Source organism: Manis pentadactyla, chromosome 11 (assembly GCF_030020395.1).
Source record: "Manis pentadactyla isolate mManPen7 chromosome 11, mManPen7.hap1, whole genome shotgun sequence".
Lineage (NCBI taxonomy): Eukaryota > Metazoa > Chordata > Mammalia > Pholidota > Manidae > Manis > Manis pentadactyla.
This window is the reverse complement of record NC_080029.1, coordinates 58,102,562-58,117,823: the sequence shown is the minus strand read 5'-3', so window position 1 is coordinate 58,117,823 and position 15,262 is coordinate 58,102,562. Positions and strand designations below refer to the sequence as shown.

At 33.2% G+C, this 15,262-nt stretch overlaps 1 protein-coding gene across 2 annotated transcripts in view; it reads left to right on the top strand.

Moving 5' to 3' along the window:
• LRFN5 (leucine rich repeat and fibronectin type III domain containing 5) overlaps window positions 1-15,262 on the top strand; it is a 254,494-nt gene that overhangs the window by 120,822 nt on the left and 118,410 nt on the right. For both annotated transcript variants that reach the window (XM_036881345.2, XM_036881341.2), the window contains exon 2: window positions 4,085-4,257. The gene's annotated coding sequence lies outside the window, so the exon portion shown is untranslated. The remainder of the gene's footprint in view (window positions 1-4,084; window positions 4,258-15,262) is intronic.

Genomic DNA, 15,262 nt, shown 5'->3' with positions numbered 1-15,262 from the left:
TTTAATGATGAAAAATCCATGACTTTAAATTGTCATTATGAATTTAGTGAATGAGTTGGTTCCTTAAAAACAATGCCAAGCCAATGTCACCCTTACCCATCATCTGCCCACCCCCCACAAAAATGCCCTTCACCTTAGGTTATATCTTGTTGAAATACAGCATCATTTGAAGTTATTTATTGAGTTGTTAATGGGAAATTACAAATGCAGTAATAAAATTTTTAGGTCACCAAGATTTATGTTTTATTTAACTGCTGAACTCTTGCTATTAGAGGAAAGGACTGATTAGTTGTTCTCATTTACAATGTGACATTTACATTAAGCAATAAGTGTTCAAGCCCTGCATTAATGTATTTATCACATGATCCTGGATATGTATCATAATTTGTAGCATTTTCCTATAGCTGAGTATATGATACTTTACTTTCACCCAATAATACAAATGCATTTCCATATTCAATCAGTGCCCTAATTTAATTTTTAAATTTGGCTTAGCAGTACTGATGATGAGGCAAACATGTTTTAGTAATCTTATTTATATGAAACCGCCTGAATATTTATACATTTAAAAAACTCACTAATGTGAAATAACTTAAAATTTTATTCTATATTTCTGACCCAATTTTTTTTCATGTTATTTGCCTTAACAAAATAGCATTTCTTATATTATACCCTCATGTTTGGAGTAGTCCATGAAAGGTCATGGCTATATTGAGCCAAATAATGTATTATTTTATGATTATTAAATAAGTGAATGAATTGCAGTGTGATTCATTTATTAATATATTTCAAAACAGACAGTTTTTGGCATCATATAGATCAAACATCTGGATGAATAAATATTTTGTAATCATCTTCAACACAATGTAAATATAATTAAAGGATAATGTAGAACACCTTCCCCTTATTTCGTATTTAGTAGTATTAGAAATAATATGCAGAAAGATTAATAATGATGCCATTTGGTGAATTCATAATAGTTCAAACTGTGGATCTTTAAGTTGAAAGGAATACTTAAGATTATGTTATTGTTATCTTTCAATATTTCAAGGACTTTCTTAGCGTTCAGTGAGCTAAAACATAGGGCGCCTTCAGAATAACTTACCTGAGGGAACAAAATTATTGAATGCTTACAGTGAATAAAGCACATGGCTAGTTTCAGATTCATTATGCCTTGAAATAATTATATTTTTTAATTTTTTGATTTAAAGGAGAAAATTGAGTAGTATGGTCATAATAAAGATTCCAACTCAAGTCATAAGACTTAATTTTTTAAATTGAAGTGTAGTTGATAATACAGTATATTAGTTGCAGATATACAACATAATAAGACTTTTAAGTTCTGCCTTTACTAGCAGTACAATTCGAATCAAAGTATATAGTCAGACTACTGATAAACACTCAGCAAAGTCTTTGTAGAGGGGAAAAAAGTACCATTAGGAGCTGGAAGGGGTAATGATTCTCAGTATTTAAAAAGGTATTCCCTAATAACTTCTAGAGTTTTGTCCATGTTTCCTAAGTTCTTTCAGAGTTTACCATTCCCATCCAAGATAATTGTTAGAGGGAGAACCATATTTCTTGTGAATGTATGTATATAAACAATAACAGTTGCCAAATTTTCTGAGACTGTAGAAGAAGGCCAACATAGCAACAACTTGGAGCTAAGGAACTGATCAGAATTTCTTATATCTTATTTCAACATACTATCAAAAAGAAAAGGAAGTCATCATAAGAGCACAGTGGAGAATTGCGGTATTAGAATAACAATTTTAAATCTCCTATTTTTGGCATTGCACTGACTAAAATATATGGACTAAAAAGGTAGCACCTTATTTGGGTTTCTTTACGGTAGAGTCCTACAATGGTTTTCTGAAATCTTCACTTGCATCATGATAGAAGAGCATTGGTTTGGAGTGAGATAGCCCTGGATGAGTCCCAGATGCAACAGGGACTGGCTGTGTGACCTTGCCCAGTGTCATCTGACTTATCTCTATCCATGCTTTTTATAACAGTATATAGGACTATGTATTCACCTCATTTGATTTTTGGGAAAATTGATTTAGATACTATATATTTTTGGGTAGGTGGCACATAGTAAGTCCTTAATAAAAGATGTGTAATAAGGAAAATATTACCATTAATAAATGGTATAACTGTACATAAGAATGGTCTCTGAGGAATTAGAATTTAGATAGGATTATAGCAGTTACTATGCTGCTCATGTTAAAGTGAAGACATGGAATTACTGATGATCACCAATTTTTGGGAGGAGGATTAGAATACTAATTAAAAGTGTTTGTTTTGCTACCATAATGCAATAATCTAAAACATAAATTCAAGTTTACTTTTGCTTTATCCTACCTTTTTACTATAGAGAAATGAACATAATCAGAGTTTCAAAAACAATGAGGCTTCTTGGCCTAAACATTTTACTTCTAGGAATTTATTATACATGTATTCAATCATGTGCATAGATAAATTTATGTGGACATTGATTATATCATTTTATAATAACAATATCCTGGAAATTTGCTAATTCTTAACTGGGATACATTATGAACAGATTATTTTGTATGCATATGACAGATATTCACTGATAGAATGGATGGGGTTGATGGTAGAAGACAAAAATGGAATGTTCTCTCTCCAAGGTGTATTAAATGAAATGAATAGGGAAAACAAGGCACAATATTCTTATACATGTATTAAAAAAATCTACACACACATTTTTATATGCATGAAATATTTCTGAAAGAATATTCTGAAATGTGAAATTGGTTCTTTCTGAGAAGGACATATTTTGCTTTGGAAGGAGACTTGATTTTGAATTTCTTATATGTCTCTCATGCATATATATATTATACAACATAATTTAAAATATTCATGGAAGGAAATAAATGAAAAGCAAATGATAGTTGTCTCACGGTTGTTGGCATGTGTGTTGTTTGTGTCTGAGCTATTTTACAATTAACATATTTTATAATATAAATTCTAAAATAGCATTGATGACAGATTTATCTTATTTAAATATAGTTTAAAATAAACTATAATTTACTTTTATGTAACTTTACCTTGATCTGTGCATTGATTTTTAGCATTTCTGAAATAGGCAATAGCTTAACTTTCTTTTTTAAATAAGTCCTAATTATCAAGCAAAGTAATCACCCTCTTAAATCTCTTGATAAGATAATTCACACATCTTTAAAAATAGAGGAAATAGAAACAATAAAGTCAAGTCATCTTTCTGTCACTTTATAACTGTTTTTTATTGTTACCCTTTGGAAATGTATTGTTCCTCACTTTTGCTTCTGCAGATAAATAAATCATACATAGCCTAAGTAAAATTACAGTGCTTTTATTCATTTCAAAATACATTAAAAAAATCAGCCTATTTCTGCACTAAAAACAGTAGTAGAATATCAATTGGTACTATTATATAGATCTTAGGTAAAAGAAGGTTAAGAACTGTCTCATAGAGCTAAGTCAATTATTATTTAGGTTAACATGGAACCCTCAGAAACAGGTAGAAATCAGCAATTTTCTGACATGAAGTTAAAAGACAAATGGCAGATCTGTGCATTTCCTCCATAGACATACATGTTAAAATCTTAGAACAGATTGTCTCTATTGAAGAAAATATAGCCGTCACAACATCAGACAATTAGTTCCATAAGGGCAGGACTTAGGAGATTAATTTACCTCTATATTCCCTGTATCGTATACCTGGGAAATAGTAGGTGATGATTAAACATTTGTTGACTCATGCAGTTTTCCAACATTAGCCTGCAAGCTGAATTAATTGAAATATAAAGAAAATTGAACTATGGATCTTTTGATTGTTAAAGCTACCTTCATTAATAAGAAAAGAAAACTCCTTCCAAAAAAAAACCAAACTGCTGACGTATCTATTAGAATCGGAGCCTGTTGCACCTTCCACTGGAAAACCTTATTACGCAAATCTATTTATATTTAGTGATAGTCCTAATTTAGTTTGATATTGGTCACAGTTAACAGCACTATATTTTTCCAAGGTACTTCATAAATATATTTTGATACACATTTTTTGTGCTTGTCTCTTTTGAAGAGTCCCTGTGACCCCTCAGCTGGGTGCTGGTGAGACATGTGGTAGCTGAGCACCCCTACTTCTGACGCCAGCCTCAGAATCAACCTCGGAGATGCTTTCACGCTGTCCGCCTTCTGCAGCAGTGAGGCCGAGTGCTGACTTCACAGCGGCAAGGAACTCTTTCGGCTCCAGAAGTGAGTTGATTGCGTGCCGTGTGGTTATTGCCAGTGGGTTGAAAAACACTTAGGGGAGGCCAAATGGAATCTTGCAGATTAATACAAATTAAAACCATCATTATTCATCACTGATCGCTTCTTTTCTGAGTTATATCTTTCTGAAGATACAAAGTCTACCACTTTTTACACTGATAACTTTTATCTTTATGGAATTTTCTGATTGTCTTCAGGATTGTTTCACATGCATTATCGTAACTTATGTTTGCTGCTTTGAGGCATAGTCAAGAGAGAGATTAAATTAATAATGTTTGCACATGAGTAAACAGGTTCAGAATGACCAACTATTTATCAAAGTTGCTTGGCTAATGAGTAATGAAGGTGAAATAAAATACCTGGCCTTTTGATTCTTAATGCACCGAATGCTCTTTCATGATTGTGATCTCCAGTGCTCTTATGCAGGATAAGGGACTGGTGTTAGAAATGGCACTTTTCCTGATTGGTTGGTTTATTGAATGGCATGTTCTCTGTGTCACTGAAGAAGAGTTTATGGCAACCTATAAACATGCATACAAAGAAAAATAAAAAGGGAAATCACATGTAGGCAAGTGAAGTGAAATCAGGGGATATGAGGAGTCCACCAAGTGTGTAATGTAATGTACTGTACACCACCTAAAACCAAAATCCCAGCTGCATATTTATCTTCGGGCTTTCTCATTGCTGGATAAATCAGATACATACATTAATTACATGATTACTTATATTCATAGGATTTGAGAAGTAAAGATAATTTCTCTGGAAAAGTTTAGGCTTTGTTGGCCCATATTTATTCTATTGTTTTGCCATTTTTCTAGTATACTTGGAAATTTAACTCTAGTTAAATTTCACAAATTTTTTTTTTCCCTTCTACTCCCAAATACTTGATATAGGCATCACATACTTCTCCTAGAGATATAATTGTATCACAATGTCACTACACAGAAAATGATAATGGTTACATGTTTATAGAGAGGTTTGATAAGGCCTAGATTGGCTATCATTAATTAGGTGCTTAGCAATTGAAACTTACTTGAAGGGAATGGGTAAGAGGTACTTAATAATCTTAGTTTAATTTTGCAGCATATTACATCTTCAATATGCCTGCCAGCAACAGAAATACCTGTGTCCTAAAGGGAGCATAGAGACTCTTGTTAAGAATTTTTTCTGAATCATGGTGCTACTGAGTACATAAAACTTAAAACAGGCAGCCAGTAAGTTGTTGGTAGTGTGCTTAGAGTAATGTAGAAGTACTACTTTTAAGATATAAACAAAAAGGATATATTAGGTTATATTGAGATTAATTCATTTACCTGTAACTGTAGCCTAAAATGATGATTCTGAGTATGCAGAAGATAGCTTACAAATCCTTATTTTAATGTATTTTTTTTCTATGTATATTTTATTACCTTGTATTCCCTTCATACATGTGTGTTAAGAATTGCTTTGGTTGCTTTTGTCCTTGAGCTTTTTATTAAATAGAGCAACTTGAAGAAGGCATTCTGGATTTTTCCATGTTTTTACTTTTCTTAAAGAAATGAAGGGCCGTGTCTAAGCCTAGAGCGATTTCACACGTTTTGAAGACAGGGAAATGTATAGGGTTTGTTTCTTAAAGGCCCACCCACAAGAAACTCCAGAGATATTAATTGCCCAAACAATTAATTAGATAATTAAATAATTTTCATTTTCCATAGCTAAATATGACTTTTTCTAAACAAAACATCTGACTTTATGAAAGTTGTTAGCAAAAGAAAATATATTTACTGACATAGACTCCCCAGTGTACATCACAAGATAGTGAATTCAAATACATTTTCATTTACTCATGGCTATAATCAAGGCCAAAGGATTTACTTAATTAACCAGGCCATAGAAGGCTAAAGGTAAATAATTTATATATTGAAAATGACTCTTCTAAGTTAATGCTTAATTTAATTTTTCAAATTACCAGTCCATTAGCCTGTGGAAATAGAGCCTCCCTTTCTCTTTCTGTTTTTTTCTTGGGAGTAACATTAGGCTGAAACTCTTTCTTGGAATTAATCACCATGAGAAAAGAGAATGTAAATACATTCCTAATTAGGTTCCTTAAATTTCAAATAGCTCATTGAAAATTCATAGCACATCCATTAAAATCCCTTTAAGAAATAAATGGAATACTGGGAACTTTCTTAGAAGAAGTAATGCATGGAGAGGTTGTAATGAGGCACTGAAATATCCGTGAGTTATTGGTGCATGACAGTTAAGGTAGTGGTGGTAGTTATGATGGTTATTTTTCTTGCTGTGGCGTTTTCAATTATTTTGGCCAGTAAAATCGCACTTTTGTCTGTTTCTGCTATTCTTTCTTGTTTAACTAAAGCACTGATAAATTTAGGCAATAAAAAATAATGTCAGGACAGAAGATGTGCATGTCTGTGTAAATATATATATTTGCATGTATGTCTCTAAAGATAATTTACTATACAGATAGCAGCAATAACAATCATTCTACAAGGCTGATGTACCCACTAAATATTAAGTGTCCTTAATAACATGAAATATGTAAAATTTAAAATACTTTTTCTGAAACAAATTGCCCTATATTTAAGGACTTGTACATTATCAGCTCTGATAATATTGATAGGGCATAACCACTTATAATGACCAACACATCATTTGACACCTTTCAGCACTTTTTAATAAACATTATTTTATTTGATTTTCATACTATCTCTGTGAGGTAGTTTAGCAAATTTGATATGTTTTCAAACAGAGAGCTATTTTTCATGCTTATTTATCATTAGGTATACATTTATATATTTGAAATTATAACAGATATTTGAGCCACAGAACACAGATAGAAACTGTTGTCAATAGGACAAAATAATGTGCTAACTGTCAATGCTAAAGTGGTAACATGACTTAGGTTCAATAATCCTGGAGAGCAAAGAGGAGGCATGTTATATCATGCAGTGCTTACTTTGAAAAGAAGGAAGAATAAAAAATTCTCGAAAAAAGCAAACTTTATAATGATCCTTACAGACTTGTGTATTCAGTGCTAGTCAATTACAAATGAATATATCTAATTATCTAAGTGCCTTAATTCTAACATGTTATAAGCTAAGCTCTTGGTCATCTCTCCAAATACACTCTTTTGTATTATTGAGCTCAATAAATGACCTCACTACATACCAGAAAAAATAGGAATCGTATTGTCACCTCTTTCCTTTATTCCACAAATTCTTTCACCTAATCTGACCATATTTACTTACAAAAAGATTTCTTGAATTTGTCCACTTTTCTCTATTTGGGAGCATCAGTTCCTTGGTCCAACTACCATAATCTCTCCCCTGAGCTACCCAAAAGGTTTCCTGTATTATCTACTCCCATCCACTGATGCACCTGTTCTGCTCTTCTCTGTAGGCAGCCAGAGAAAGCTTTACAAACAGAAAATTGAGATGACATACCTCTAAATACCATTTCTCTTAGAATACAGACAATATTCCTTATCATGGTTTACTATATTCACATGGATTAGCATTTCTCTAATCCCTCCAACTCATCCCATGCCAGGCTCCCCTCCTTCCCTGAGTTCCAGGCACAGAGGCTTTTTAATCCTTCTTCCCTGTCATGTGACCTCCCACCAAGGACTTTGCATAATTTAGGTTGTTTCTCCCTAAGCAGATCACCACTCCCAACTCCTTTTTGCCTTGTATCTAAACACAGTAGTCACTTCCTGAAGGAAGCCTTTCTTGCTCCACCTGACTAGATCATCTCCTATTATTGTATGGTCACATAGCACCATATAACTGATTAATTCATTATAATTTTATATCTTTTTGTGAAGTTATCTGACTAATATTGACTTCCCTTCTAAAATGTAAGCACTATAAGGTCATGATCCATGTCCATTTTGCTCATCATTGAAACTCTTTTTTGTTCTTTAGGCACCACGAAGGCAGGCATAGAGTCACTCTGTCTCCTTATTTCTCCTGCTCTTTCTTTCTTTGGGTGTGTGTGTGTGTGTGTATGTGTGTGGGTGTTGAGAGACAGAAAGTCTCTGAGATCTGAAGAAAGTCAGTGGAGTGTCAGGGTGAGAAAATTGTAATGGAAGGGAAAGTTGGCACTGGAAAATTACTGCTTAAATTTTGCCTTTCTGCCAACTTTTTTTTTTTCCTTTCTTGAATGATTTACTGGGATTGATTTCCTTAAAATTGTTGTGGCTTTTACTATAAAGTGCCTGAAACTACGATTCTACAAAGTGCCTGAAACTACGATTCTACCGACAAGAGCCAGACCTCTGTATTTCTAGAACTAACAGCATTGCAGGTAGTAGCATGAACTTGTTTTGCTTCTGTATTAATAATGGCAAGTGTTAAATATGAATATTCAAATGTTTAGATAGAATGTTAAATCCAAGACATTGGCTGGTAAAACATAGGACTCTTCTCTTATCATGTAAAACATGAGCATTCCTTTGCTTTTTAATTTTAGTAAAGAAAGATTCCGAAGATATCAACTAGAACAGAATTTTTAAATACCAACTATTAGATCTTTTCACTTTTGTATTTGCATTTTCCTATTGTCCAAGTTTGAGCCTGTTTTACTTCAGGCTAACCATTGTCAGTAGGTGTTCATTTTTCCAGTGCCTTTATAGTGCTACCCATTCCCCTTCTTGGTTTCAGCACCATTCTTTAAGGCTTTATTTTCCAATAGGTGATAGATGGAGACCTTGTACTTGTTGTTGTGAAGCAGGTACAAATGAACCCAACTGGAATTTTTACCCCAAAATGAATTACAGATCAGTAGAAGAGGTAAGGGAAATACAAGGCAGAAATAACTGTCATAAGATAGTGATGAAAAGCTACAAATAGTTGTATGAGTTCAGTGGAAAAAAGAGGCTATTTCCATCTGAGATTATGTAAATATGCTGCTTATTGTAAGTAGAATTTTTCTGGGCCTCAGAGATAGGTTTCAGCATTGGACTATTGTTGTTAATGTGCTGATGTGTTGTTTCATTTAGGTAAAAATTCCAGAAGCTAGAGAGATAATGCACAGTTCTCCCAAAAGCCCTTAAGTACTGACACCAAAACTAAAAATGTCTTAGCTGGCAGTTCTTGATGTAGAAAGGCCTGTGCTCTCTCTGCCTACTGTTAGTGTTGGCCTTGTGGGTTGCTAGTAGTGTCCTGAGAAGAGGTCTGAATAAATACTTTGTGTTAGGAGATAAGGATTACTTTTCATTTAGGACCAGGAGAGATTGATGTCATGTGGAGAGTACTTCTGGCAACTGACACAAATGCATGACAACAGTCTTAATTGCAAAGCATTGGCTCTGAAACCTACTAGAAAAATCCAGTTTGTATGGACTCAACCTAAGTTATTATCCCTGTTATTGTGCTGAGTACCCTGTTCCTTCGACTTACCATTAACTTCCCTTATACCACTGTGGGTTGCACTAGGAGTATTTAAGCATATGTCAGATTTAGAATTCTCTGTGTAAACTGAGGCATCTGCCATCAATATTACTTTACAATAAGGAAAAAAAAATGACAGTACAAGTTTTCTTTTAGACAAAATTCACGATTTACAGTGGGATGGGAAGAAATGCACAGACTGGAAGAATCTTTGTATGCTACATTGATCCAAAACACTAACTTAATGGTACTAATGACTTAGAAGGAGAAAAACACAATGTAACTTATAGTTAGAGGTGCAGGAAATGTGTGAAAAAAATCAGGAATTTCGTAGATGTATCGTCACTAGCTGAAAACATTGATAATACAAGAAACCTAGAGACTTGATTTTGAAAAATGGTAATTTAAACAGCACAACTTAAATAATATGGTTTGATGCAAAAGTACTTCATATCTACAATGTTGGAAACCTCATTGGTGTTGAAGATATTTTATCACCAAGAGAGGATTAACAAAGCACACCACTGGGATTGCTGACAAGCAGTAGATGACTTACGGGTTAGTCTCAAATGGTGACCTCTTCCATCACTCTGATTACATATATAAAGCTGGAGGATGGCTGTGACCTGCAGGATGGTAGCTTGATCTCATTTGTCTAATTAACCTCATGTTTGAACTGTTAGGAATATTCAAAGTGTGACTTAACTGACATAAAAATGTATTGTCGTCTATGTTTATAAAATAGAAGATCAGGCACGTTAGACTTGGCAACTGAGGTGAAAGCTTTGTTGCAGAGTTGAAAGCAATTTTTCTTTTAAGTTGACTGTTCCTCTCAGTGTCAAGTAATTCTAAATCCACAATAAGAATCTGCTTTTCTTTTTTGATCACTTGCATGCAAATATGAATTACTATGCCAAATCCTGAAGGCTTAACATATTGTTTAATACCTGGAAATCAAATAACCTTTTAATACCTGATTACTTATTTATATCTTGAAGATAGAGTTCCATTACAGGCAAATGAGAACCTCTTAGATTATTTCAATACCTACTACAATAATGATTCCAACACAGAAATAATTCACAGTTGAAAACATGCATTCATTATTTATAAAGAGAAAAAAAGAGAGAACTTTTCCAGAAAAAGAATTCTCTACTTAAAGTACTGAAAAGGAAATACTGACAAATAAAATTATATGTAACTTTAATGTTTTCCTTTTTCTAAGGATATATTCAGGAAGCATTTTCAATACTACTTATACACATCTTGAAATGGAATAGTAGGAGCTAAAAATTTTAGGTCAGGTACAATTAAGGAATGACTTTATGTGTAACAATCATAGTGATAATGAGAGTAGACTCACAGTATTCAAGGATTTTATTGATTTAGTTATATGTAGATGGTCTCTAGCCTGGAAACTGGTATCAAGTGTGAGTCACATAATAGTGAGTCTAGCAGACATTCAAATTTGAGTCACTTTATTATATATAATAAATGTTATGTAATATATAATACTGTTTACATGTTATATATAAATATATTGATATTTAGTGATATTCCTGATTTTCAGATGTCTGGGGACAAAATCCTTATATATGACTCTTTACGCAATTGTAGAAGGGTTTTCAGGTAAAGGGGTCTGTGATGCCGCGTGAAGAAAACTAATGACAAATAAGGAAGATAGTGAAGAAATGTCCAGTAAAGAGTCTAGCAATCAAGTCTGTCTGGCTAATATTTATCCAATCCTGGTATTATCCTTTTAATTTACTTTTGCCACATGATACCCATGTAAATAGGTGAATATTTTGCTTTCAGGTGTTTTAGACCTCAGAAATTCACAAGTCTGTCATCTAGATCAAGAGAGGTATTATATTCAAATAGGTTTTTTTTAATGTTTTTTCTCCCTCAGGATATTTGAGACACTTTCAGAAATAATACCAGATATTAATAAAATAGTATCTCAGTCAATATGATGTACTACTATGTGAGAAACTCTAACCTACTCCAAACAGCCAAAGACCACTTATATATATATTTTACAATGTATTCCTATGCAAAATACTATGAAACAACACATATCAGGGATTTATTTTTAAAATACATATAGCAAATACATTAAAAGTAATAAGAATGGCAACTCCAAGGCACTGGAATTCCTTATGAAGAACGTTTAGCTATGGGTTTATATCTTGTTTCTTTTTTCAGTATTAGGCATGTTTTGATATGCTTCAATTCCTTGCACATTAGTAGTCTGTGTTTCAGCCATACAGGAATTTTTACTTCATTGGAATGTAAATTAACTAGCAGTTGTATAATCATTCTGAATAATTGGAGATATACAACAAATAGAAAACAACAAACCTTGAAATAAGTTTGATTAAAATTATCCATAATTATTATTTTGTATTACAAACCCAAGTAGGTAATTTAATACTTTAAATGACCCAAAAATTATAAATTCTGAAGCTTTTAAAAGGATCTCATACAAGTACAACATAAAAATTGTATAGACATACAACTGAAAAAATAGTTATTCCATGTTCATGGAGAGAAGAACTCAATATTCTCAAGATGTCATTACCTGCCAACTTGATCTATAGATTCAATTGAATTCCAATCAAAATCCCACTGTGTTATTTTTCAGAAATTGACAAACTGATTCTAAAGTTCATATAGAGAAGAAGAGACTCAGAGTAGCCAGCGCAATATTAAAGAAGTTGAAGGACTGATGCTGCCAAACTTCAAAACTGTAGTAAAGCTACATTAGTCAAGAAAGTGTGGTATTAGTGAAATTAAAGACAAATAGAAACAGTGGAACAGAATAGAGAGCCTAGAAATAAATCCCCATTAACATAGTCAACTGATCCTTGACAAAGAAGCAAAGGTAATGCAATGGAGCAAAGAGTCTCTTCAATGGTGCTGCAACAAGTGAACATACATGTACAAAAAATGAATCTAAACACAGACCTTACAACCTTCACAAAATTAACTCAAAATGGATCAGAAACCTACATGTTATGCAATTATGCAATACTATAAAATTCCTAGAAGAAAATATAGGAGAAAATCTAGATGACATCAGGTATGGTGATGCCTTTTTCCATACATTACCTAAGCAACAGTCCACAGAAGAAATAATTGATAAGCTGGACTTTGTTAAAATTAAAACCTCTGCAAATGCAGAAGGCAATGTCAGGAGAATGAGAAGACAAGTGACAGACTGGAAAAAAATATTTGCAAAAGACATATCTGATAAAGGACTGTTATCCAAACTATGAAAATAACTTCTTAAAACTCAACAATAAAAACAGAAACAACATTTTAAAAAAATGAGCCAAAAACCTTAACAGGCACCTCACCAAAGGAGATAAACACATGGCAAATATTCCTATGAAAAGATGCTCAACCTCATTTGTCATGAAGAAAATGCAAATTAAAACAATGAGATGCTATTTCATGCCTATCGGAATAGCCCAAATCTGGAACACTGATAATACCAAATGTTGATGAGGATGTGAAATAGGAACTCTCATTGTTGGTGGGAATGCAATGGTGCAGCCTCTGTGGAAGACAGTTTGCCTAATCCTTATAAAATTAAACATAGTCTTATGATGCAGCAATTCAGCTCCTTGATATTTACCCAAAGGAGTTAAAATCACATGTCTACACAAAATCCCACACATGAATTTGTATAGCAGCCCTACTCATAAATGATAAAACTTGGAAGCAATCAAGATATTCTTCTGTGTGAATGGATAAATAACCGGTGGTATATCCAGACAATGAAATAGTATTCACTACAAAGGAATGAGCTCTCAAGCCATGAAAAGATATGGAATATGGATACCATTCAATCAACCTCAAATACTTATTAATAATTAAAGGAAGCCAATCTGTAAAGGCTGCATACTGTGTGATACCAACTATACTACACTCTGAAAATGGTGAAACTATGAAAACAGTGAAAAAAAAATAGTGGTTGTTGGTGTTTAGGGACAGGGATGTGAATAGAACACAGAAGATTTTTAGAGCAGTGAAGAACTGTATGATACCATAGCAAATTTACATGTCATTTTACATTTTTCCAAGCATCAAGAGTGACCCATAATGTAGACTATGGACTTTGGGTAATTATGATGTGTCAATTTTACATTCGGTCATTGTAGCAAATATCCCACTCTGGTGGAGGATATTAATAATAGGAGAGTCTATATATGCATGGGACAGAGAGTATATGAGAAATCTCTTTACCCTCCCCTCAATTTTGCTGTGAAACTTAAACTTCTCTGAAAATTATGTCTTAATACAAAACAAAATGCTAGTATAAATATTTCCATAGTTTCACTGGTGAACTTCTGTGTTTCAGGCTTTTAATAATTTCCTTATAAGTTAAGAAACATTACATACATAGCATTTTGGAAAGGCCATAATTAATGTGGGAAAGTTTCTCACTCATATTAACTTGAATTTACTTGATTTACTAGTATAATTGAAAGACTTTGCATGAGTTTATTGGATTTCAGATTTCCTTTTTGGTGAAATCTTTTATTACTCTTCCTATTAGATTGTGTTTTTCTTATCAGATGTTACTGGCTTTTAAAAAATGTATTTTGCATTTTGATCTTCTGTGGATTTCTTGGTCATACACATATTGCCCTAATCAATGGCTAATGTTTTCACTTTTATAATGTTATACTGTATTCATTAAGGACTAATATTCTAGGTTCAGAGGTTGAGGTAGGAGTAAGATTTTTCCTTCCTAAAGGATACACACTCACAAGATACAAATAATGAACCTTGCTTTAAGGCATTCACCATGACCCTTGATACTCAGAAGGGCACGAGAGGGGAACATATAGCTTATATTTCACTCCCATTCAGAGATTGCTTCCACACACTAAAATGAAACAAGAGTGGAAGCTGTGTAATTGTTCCTACACCTTGCATATCCCCAAGGAAATTTGACCCTTTCCCATTCAGTCAGCGGAAACAGCACTTACATCAGAGTCTTCAGCTACAGGACTGGTGATCTGGATGAGATGATACTGCCTCGTGTTGTATTGGAGAGAGGGTCATTCAGTGCCCCCTTCTGTAGTGTCAGTCAAGAGTATTCTGGGGTCTTATTTAGTGTAGGTCTACAAACATTCTGGGGCTTACCCACACTAGTAACCCAGAAATAGTTTTTAAAATATAAAAGTTACTGACATATTTAATATTCCCCACATACTGTGAACGTCTTAATTCAGTGTATTTTACTGTCACCAAGTTTCATCAGCCTTTTGATAATTTCAGTCTTTAATTTTAAGGGAGTAAACAAAGAAAGTAAATCATTTTTATAAAGAGGAATTTGCACAAAGGACACCAAGGCCCAGGAAAAGGATCATCAAAGAACTCCTTACCCAGATAAAATGGTTTCACTTTAATCTGGTAAAATTATCAACTGTTTATTTTGTTTTTGATATGTGTGTGTGTGTGTGTGTGTGTGTGTGTGTGTGTGTGTGTGTGTTTTACATTGTTTAAACTATTGTTCTCTGCTGTTGAAAAAATAAAGATATTTTTCTATGTATTCTTTTAATATTTTGGAAGTCTACACTTTTTTT